Source organism: Ochotona curzoniae, unplaced genomic scaffold, assembly GCF_017591425.1.
Source record: "Ochotona curzoniae isolate NIBS_2020 unplaced genomic scaffold, NIBS_Ocur_1.0 contig_1274, whole genome shotgun sequence".
Classification (NCBI taxonomy): Eukaryota; Metazoa; Chordata; class Mammalia; order Lagomorpha; family Ochotonidae; genus Ochotona; species Ochotona curzoniae.
In genome coordinates, this window is record NW_024465023.1 from 9,365,277 (window position 1) to 9,374,114 (window position 8,838).

The following is an 8,838-nucleotide window of genomic DNA, read 5'->3' on the forward strand; positions in this document are numbered from 1 at the left end:
CTGCCAAGCAGGGAGGCCGAATGGGATAGGGAATAGATGGGATCAATCAACTGTACATAATGGCAAGCATGGGAACCAGGGTAGGGGGCGGGCCTGATGGGGTTATTGTGAGTCGCTCTGACTAGGCTGTAGCTCCCACTGGTTTTCATGAAGGCCGAGTATGTGGTGAGCAGGATCGGGCTGGACTCCAACACCCATTGGGTTGCATGAAACACGGGGCTGGAGACAGAACTGACCCAGAAATTGTAACCACCAGCATGTGCATAAGCTGATTTGGGTGATTGACTGTGGCAGACCCTGTATTGTCAAACACATAGAAGAATCAGGTCTGGGATGCTTTCAGATGAGGTTTCTTGGGTGACTCCCCACCAACTAAATGGCTGGACTCAACCCTAACCATGGAGAGAATTGCAAGTTCCATGGTCTGACTTTGGAGTGCATGTGTCAGAGCTGGGCCTCCTCAGTGGCTCGGATGGAACAGAGGACAGCATATCCAAATATACATGAAGGATAGGGCAGTACATCAGAGCCTCCAGCGGACACCTGGTACAACGGCAGAGGGTGGAAGACAGAATAAATTGGTCAACTACCCATCTCTGGCTACCCTTCTTACCTTGCAACTGATTCAGTTTTTGCCACCAAACCCACCTCCTATTTGCTTCTGATTGCTTCCCCCTCTCCAGATTGCAAGCTCCAAGAGAACAAAGAACTACTACTTTATTCACTGTTCAATCTCCATACCTAGAGTATGACTAGCGTATAGTTGATACTCATTTCAAGTTTGCTGCATGACTAAACAAATGTAGGAATGAATACCTGGCAAGAGAAGTCAGCCAAGGAAATCAGAGGCCAGAATAAAATCTTAGATGGAGCAGAGATGAGGAAGAGTGGTGAAGAACTTTCCAAAAGGCAATATATTGTTGTGCTGGGGTTTTGGGGGAAGGTGGCATGTGATCCCAGAAATGCCTGCAGCCTGCAGAGACTGCAAGTGCGTACGAGCACCTGCAAGGATGTGGGGAAGTGATGCTGGTGGGCAATAAAGTCCTCTGATGGAAGAGACTGTTTTCTGGGTTGGCACAATGGCTCAACAGACTAATCCTCCACCTCCAAGCACGGCATCCTATGTGGGCACCAGTTCAAATCCCGGCTGCCCCCATTTTCCATCCAGCTCTCTGCTATGGCCTGGGAAAACCTTGGAGGATGGCCCCCAAATCTCTGGGACTCTGCACCTGTGCGGGAGACCCAGAAGTAGCCCCTGGCTTCAGATCAGTTTCAGCTCCAGCCTTCACAGTCACTTGGGGAGTGAACCAGTGGGTGGAAGATTTCTCTCTCTGTCTCTCCTTCTCTCTGTAAATCTGTCCTTCTTTTTTTTTTGTATTTTTTTAAGATTTATTTTTATTATTTTTTTATTGGAAAGGTGGATATACAGAGAGGAGAGACAGAGAGGAAGATCTTCCGTCCGATGATTCACTCCCCAAGTCAGCGCAACGGGCCGATACTATGCCGATCCGAAGCCAGGAGCCTCTTCCGGGTCTCCCACGCGGGTGCAGGGTCCCAAAGCTTTGGGCCGTCCTCAGCTGCTTTCCCAGGCCACAGGCAGGGAGCTGGAAGGGAAGCGGGGCTGCCGGGATTAGAACCGGCGCCCATATGGGATCCTGGGCGTGCAAGGCGAGGACCTTAACCACTGCGCTGGGCCCTAAATCTGTCCTTCTAATGAAATAAAATCTTAAACGAAAGGAAAAGTCTTCTTTGCACCTGCCATCATGGATGTGGTTTCTTTGGTGTTTCTGATTATCCACTACCTAGATCTGTTTGTTCTGACCAATGTTTCCTGTCTTGTTATGCTTTTTTGCTTTTTTAACTACCTTGTTCCCACTCTAGCACTTGGAATTTTTTGTTCCAATCAAGGGATCACTGTACAACACCAAAGATCCCATGAAATGTGCTACAATGCAGTGAGAGCTCAACACAAAGCTGTGGGATAGTGGCAATGCCTCTGTACATCACAGGAAGGTAAACCTGAAATCTACTGGGTGACCATGACCACTTGTCTTGCTGCGGTTGCTTGCTTGAGACAACAATCCACCATCTGCTTCTCACCTCCCTGACAATGAATTTCTCACTGGGCTGAACCAACAGGGAATCATTTCGAAGTACATGGGAGTGGCCAATGAGAGATAAGCAAACTTCTGAAACAAAAGGAAAAAAAAATGAATAATGCACCTGCTTCATTAAGTGTGTTTGAAGGAGTATACATTGGCCCTGGAAACTCAGTGTCTGGCAGATGGAGCTGGGTGCATCCTCACCAGTTGGCCTCACACAGACAACTCTCTAGTATGATTTGCTTCAATTTTTCTCAACCAGCACTCACTGAATTCTTCCTTTTAGATAAAACTTCCTCCAAAATAAGAAAATGGTGAACTGTACTCTTTAGTTCAGCTTACAGTGACTTTGGTCATCACTGGAGTTGATCTTGGCTTTGGCTCACAAGGGACAGTGGTCTAAGGCTACAGAAAACCATCTGCTTCCATAGTCTGCTTATTTTAAGTATTTATTTTAAGCATTTTACTGCCCCACTGGGTGATGACAGAGGTAAAGTTTACTGCTTCTGATGAAGAGATAGTGAAGGGTCATTCCTCATTCTGTTTCTTTACCATGGGAGAAGAATCCTCCATGGAATAAAAGGAAATGTACCCATGTTTAGTATGCGCAGATTTCTCCCATGCCACCAAAACAAAACAAAACAAAAACTTAGCAGTTACAGTCAACACTGCCCTTTCTTCCCAGATGGGGAATGTGACAGACAGTCTTAGATATCTCATCCCCTTGCACTGAAATCTCAAGCTAGTAAATCTTCAAAGGCTTTGTAATAACAAACTTCCAAAAGATTATCTTCAAGAATGTTCAGCATACTTTTTCTTTCTGATTTGTCGCTCGCTGACTTTCTGAAGTACACAGTGGGTTAAGACTGTAACCTTTACCCCAAGACCAGCCAATAAAGAATAAGTCTTTCTATGTCTAGTCAAATGGAAAATAATCTTATACTGTTCATTTCCAAGACTCTAAATGTAAACCTCAAAATTCTCATGGTAACACGGTCCTATTCCTGTCCCCATAGGCCTGCCGCGAGACTCTGCCTGTGACTCTTTCCCTAGATACTTCTGTGAAAAACATGTGTTGGTGAGAGCATGCCTGGAAAAAATAAGAGTTGATCCCTGGTCTACACAGGTGTTGTAACTCCTTGCAAAGTTTCTTGTACTTGTCCTTTTCATCTTAGAAGCTAGAAATTCAGAGCAGCTGAAATGGGTAGGGATAGACATATAAGGGCCAAAAACGTGAAAGATTTGAGAATAATTCCTAAACTGATAATCTAACTGTAATATAGCTTTGGGAATTTATTGCACTGATGCTGTAAAACCTGCACCTGCTGGTCAGTCTGTCCCTGAATAGTTGCTGTTTCCTGCCTTTCAGTGTTTGCTGTGAACAGTGGCTGCCATTGTAGCACGTGGGGGCTTTTGTTGTTGTTGTTGTTGATGTGTCGTATGAGAATTAGCTGAATTGTACATGTGTTTCCTCCTTGTGAATAAGCCTGCCTTGCTATACAGGCTTTTGTTTTGTTTTGTTTTGCGTTGCTTGTGTGTGTGTGTGTGTGTGTGTGTGAAAGCATGTTTTCCTGATGAACTACTTCTGCGGTTTTAGTCCTCTACCATTTCTTCTACTTTGTTCTGTGTAAAAGGGGGGGGGGAGATGTGGCACACTAAGCTAACACTTGCAACACCAGAATGTGCCAGTTCAAGTAAAGAAAAGGAAAGAAAATCATATTCAGCCAAGACATCCTGCAACCACCAAGGCCACAGAAAACAAGTTTGAATGAGCCAGTGTCTTGTGGCCCTCCCTAGAAATGAACTAGAACGACACTGTCCATATGGCAGCCATTAGCCACATGTGACTGCTTGAATCTTGATTCATTCAAACTGAGTAACAAGAAAAACTGAGCTGCTCAGTCAGCCAGATACATTTCCAGTGTCCAGTGTTCATAGGCAGCACACCGAACATTCTGAATTAGGCAAAAAGGTCTAACTGGACCACATTGTGTTAAAGCGTCTACTTTATCCATTCAAAAATGATGGTCGGGGAAATTTGGGCAAAATGATGGACAACGAATATTTCACATGTTTTCCTGTAAAGTTAAAATTTGAACAGGCTGGGAGCATGAGCTGAAAGAGTAATATACAAAACATAACATGTTCTGATAAGGCAGAAAAATTTCAACTTAAACTTGAAAACAAAGAGGAAAGGAGAAAGACTCAGTAAATCATTGGCTGCTGTACAGGTAGATAAAATGGATGGGAAAAGATGAAGAAAGGAAAAACGCTGACTAAGGGTATTTTAAATAGCACTAACACAAAGGTCACCAGTAGTGAAAAAAAATATTTTATATATAGCTTAATTTGCAAAAGGCATTTAAGAGAAATATACTTAGGAAAATAAATACATTGATCATAACATACACATAATTACAATATAAAACAAGAGTGTTGAGAAAAAGCATAACAGCAATATTACTAATTATGAGTGAGCTTAACTTATGTATTAAAAGAAAAGGGGGGGGGGCAGGTGCTTGATATAGTATCCAACCCTTAATTTTAACTTCTTGACCACTCTGGGTTGTTTTTTTTTTTTTTTTTTAATGCATTTTTTTATTGGAAAGTCAAATTTTACAGAGAGGAGAAACAGAAAGAGAGAGATCTTGTATCCACTGGTTCACTCCCAAATGGCTGTAGTGGCCAAGGCTGGACCAGACTGAAGTGGGAGTCAGAAGCCTCTTCCAGGTCCCCTATGTGGGTGCAGGGTCCCACAGACTTGAACCATCGTCCACTGCCTTCCCAGCTCATAAACAGGGACCTAGCTTGGGAAGTAGAGCAACTGGAACATGAACCAGCACCCATATGGGATTCTGGCACCACAGATCAGAGGATTAGCCTAGGACACTACCATGCTAGCCCTGATGACTATGTGGTTTTTTTTTTTTTTTAAGATTTATTTTATTTTTATCACAAAGTCAGATATACACAGAGGAGGAGAGACAGAGAGAAAGATCTTCTGTCTGATGGTTCACTCCCCAAGTGAGCGCAACGGCCGGCCTGTGCTGTGCCCATCCAAAGCCAGGAGCCAGGAACTTCTTCCAGGTCTCCCACGCGGGTGCAGGGTCCCAAGGCTTTGGGCCGTCCTCAACTGCTTTCCCAGGTCACAAGCAGGGAGCTGGATGGGAAACAGGGCTGCTGGGATTAGAACCAGCGCCCATATGGGATACTGGCGTATTCAAGGTAAAGACTTTAACCACTAGGCCACTGCACCGGGCCCCCTGATGACTATGTTTTAAGCATTACTCTTGCATCGCTTTGCTTTTTTAAAAAAGGTATTTATTATAAAGATGGAGAAACCGTAAGACAGATATAGATAGATAGATGATAGATATAGATAGATAGATAGATAGAGATGTATATGTCTCATTTTCTAATTTAATCCTCATGTTCATAACATCCAGAAGCCAGGAACTCAATCCAGGACCCCCACAGGGTGGCCATAGTGGCAGGGATCCCATTCCTTGGACAATTTGCTGTTGTATGTTGTGTTACATGGCAAAATAAATACTAAAATTACTAACTTGACCCAGATGCCTTTTGTTTCACATGATTTGAGTAAACCTTTAATAAATAAGCTGTTTTAGGGCCCAGCGCGGTGGCACAGTGGTTAAGGTCCTCGCCTTGCACGCCCAGGATCCCATATGGGCACTGGTTCTAATCCCGGCAGCTCCACTTCCCTTCCAGCTCCCTGCCTGTGGCCCGGGAAAGCAGTCGAGGACGGCCCAAAGCTTTGGGACCCTGCACCCGCGTGGGAGACCCGGAAGAGGCTCCTGGCTTTGGATCGGCATAGTATCGGCCGTTGCGCTCACTTGGGGAGTGAATCATCGGATGGAAGATCTTCCTCTCTGTCTCTCCTCTCTGTATATCCACCTTTCCAATAAAAAAAAAATAAAAATAAATCTTTAAAAAAATAAATAAATAAGCTGTTTTAAATCTGTTGGTAAAGTAAATATAAATAAATATATATATATATAAAAGAAAGTAAATATATTGTTGGCCCTGTCTATGCCTGGGTTTGTAGGCCAGATAAAATCATGCTTATATTTGTGAGTTATTTAAAGTTATAAAAGCACAATTTTAACCCAAAAATGTGTTGTGCAAATTAAGGTATAACATAGTGTATACTGCTTCCTGGTCATTGAGAATAACTATTTAACTTTAGTGATTTTTCACGGTTAAAAAAAAAAATCTTAGAATAATGATCATGCCTGTCTAGTATCTCTGTGTTCATAAGTAATTTAAGCAAACTTGTTCACATAAATTAATGGGGCCAGCATTGTGTTGTAGTAGGTTAAGCCACCATCTGCAGCACTGGCATCCCATATAAGCACTCGCTCAAGTCCTGACTGATTCACTTCCAACCCAATGCCCTGCCGCCTGGCTCAGCCCATCATCACAACCATTTGGGAAGGGGCCAGCAGACAGCAGCAGGTAGAAGATTCTTTCTCTCTCTCTTATTTCCCCACGCCTCTCTGTGTGTATCACTCTCACAATCCATCTCTCCCTATAACTCTCACTTTCAAATATATCAAATAATCTTTTAAATAACTAGAGAAGCATATGGGTTGTTTTGCTGGCCTTATTAAGGGTTTTCAGGAAGCATGGAAACCTCAGCAGTAACTAGATTCGAGTTAGGTCTCCTGTGACAATCTCTGGGTACCCTGTGAGAGGGAAGGGGAGGATGCCACTGGCATCATCTTCCTCCTCAGTGCCACTATCCTTCCTTCCCCCTGCATTTGGGACCCCAAAATGTTTCTAACTATTCCCCATCCCAAGACCTTATATCACTTCCCAGATAATCCTCTGTATTCTCGCTGCCTGGGTTTTTATTATTTAAAAAAGAAAGGGAAAAAAAAAAACGAGTCTTAAAGGGATAAAGATTATATTACAATCATTTATTTTTAAATGTTTCAATGGCCACCTTATAATTCTAGTTAAATTACTCTGATTAAATAAATAACTATAATTTCACAATGATCTAGGATGTTATTTTGACCAAATGCTTTAAACCTTTTAATATAATTGGCCAGTTAGTTTTTTTTTTTTTTTTAAGGCAGATTTACAGAAAGAGGAAAGCAGAGACACAGTGGAAATATTATTTGCCGTGCCTCCATTAGTAGTTCTGGGAAAATCAGAACCTGGGTAAAGAAAATAGCACAGAGAGCTGAAGGAAACAGGGAGAGAAGATTTTCTACGGAACTTGTTCAGCCGTCTGTTTTCAGGCTTAATTACTCTATTCTGCTCAGGATTATAAATTCTTCTCGGAATTCTTTTTTGTGAATTATCCTGTGTTCAGATAAATTGTTTTCTATTGCCAGATGTTTATAACAGGCCCTGACTAAGCGAAATCAGCTGCTGAAGCTAAATCAGCTTGTCCAAGAGCCAAACCCTGGAATTCAAGAATACTGACAATTAAACACAAAATAACTTCATTCCTCAGCTCCAAATCTGCGCCCTTTACCAGCAGGAAGTAGTTAGACTGATCATCATCCCAATTCAACAACAAAAAGGTGGTCTGACAGCAGATTGCCTCTTTACTGGCTTTCTCCCAATCCCCCCAAAACCTCTTGTTATAATTCCCCATTCTTTTCCTGCCGGCTTTGCCATCTGCATCTTTAAAAAGGTGTCTAATCATACAAGTAGCTAAAGTCCTGCTTTCTTAGAACTACAATAGCACTATGTTGGCCTGAGTCCAAGCCCTGCCATTTAGATATTTCCTTGTCAGTTCCTTCTTCTCTAATCCACAAAACTCCCTCTAGACCCCTGGCTGAGTAGGAGGACTTGAGTCGTAATTTCCTGCCTGCCTGCCGGGAAGCAATGAGGCCCTTCTCTTATCCAAAGACTGCCCTGCAAGAGTGAGACTGGGTGCAACAGAGAGTAAAATTACTTTGTGCTGTCATAGTAAACAGCAATGACTTATAGGAACCATATAGGATTACCAAAAGATAGAAATATTCTCTAACAGGAGATTTCTTTCTTTTTTTTTAAAAAAAATAACCTTAGTTTATTAGGGTACAAAGGGTCACAGGCTACAGGGTGAAAGTGGGTAATATCATTTGTTTCCACACTAATATAATCATTTTGCCCTGTATCTGGGGTTAGGGGAGTAACAAAGGGAAAAGCCCCACCCAGCCCCGATCCCCAACATGAGGCGCTCTCCAAGGGTCCTGCTCAAACAGTTTTGATAGTTCATCAGTTCTGGATTGCTGCCAATCTCACCATCCCAACCACAATGAAACCTATTCAGAGTCCACTGGCTGACAGTCTCTTGATGGTTGGGGTTCCAAGATCAGCAGTTCAGTTGGAGAAATATCCAAAGAAACTTCATCTGAGTTGATCCCAGATCTGATTCTTGAGTGAGTTTGCTAGTACAGACTCCAACACTGTTCGTCACACCAATCAGCTTATGCATATGCTGGTCGTCGCGATTGCTGCGTCCATTCGGCTTCCAGCCCTGTCTTCCTTGTGAACCAAAGGGTGTTGTAGTCCAGCTCGATTCTACCCACTTCATACTCGGTCTTCATGCAAACCAGTTGGAGCTGCAGCCTAGTTGGGGCGACTCCCCAAAACCCCTACCAGTTCTGCCCCCTACCCTGGTTCCCATGCTTGCCAGTATGCACCGCAGGCTTGTCCAGTCTGTCCCACATCCCATTTAGCTCTCGCACACGTCAATGGACATTGAAGCCTAACA

At 43.2% G+C, this 8,838-nt stretch overlaps 1 pseudogene; it reads left to right on the forward strand.

Annotated features, from left to right (window-relative positions):
* The first annotated feature begins 981 nt into the window (after window positions 1-981).
* LOC121171244 lies at window positions 982-3,167 on the forward strand (annotated as a pseudogene).
* Window positions 3,168-8,838: the final 5,671 nt, after the last annotated feature.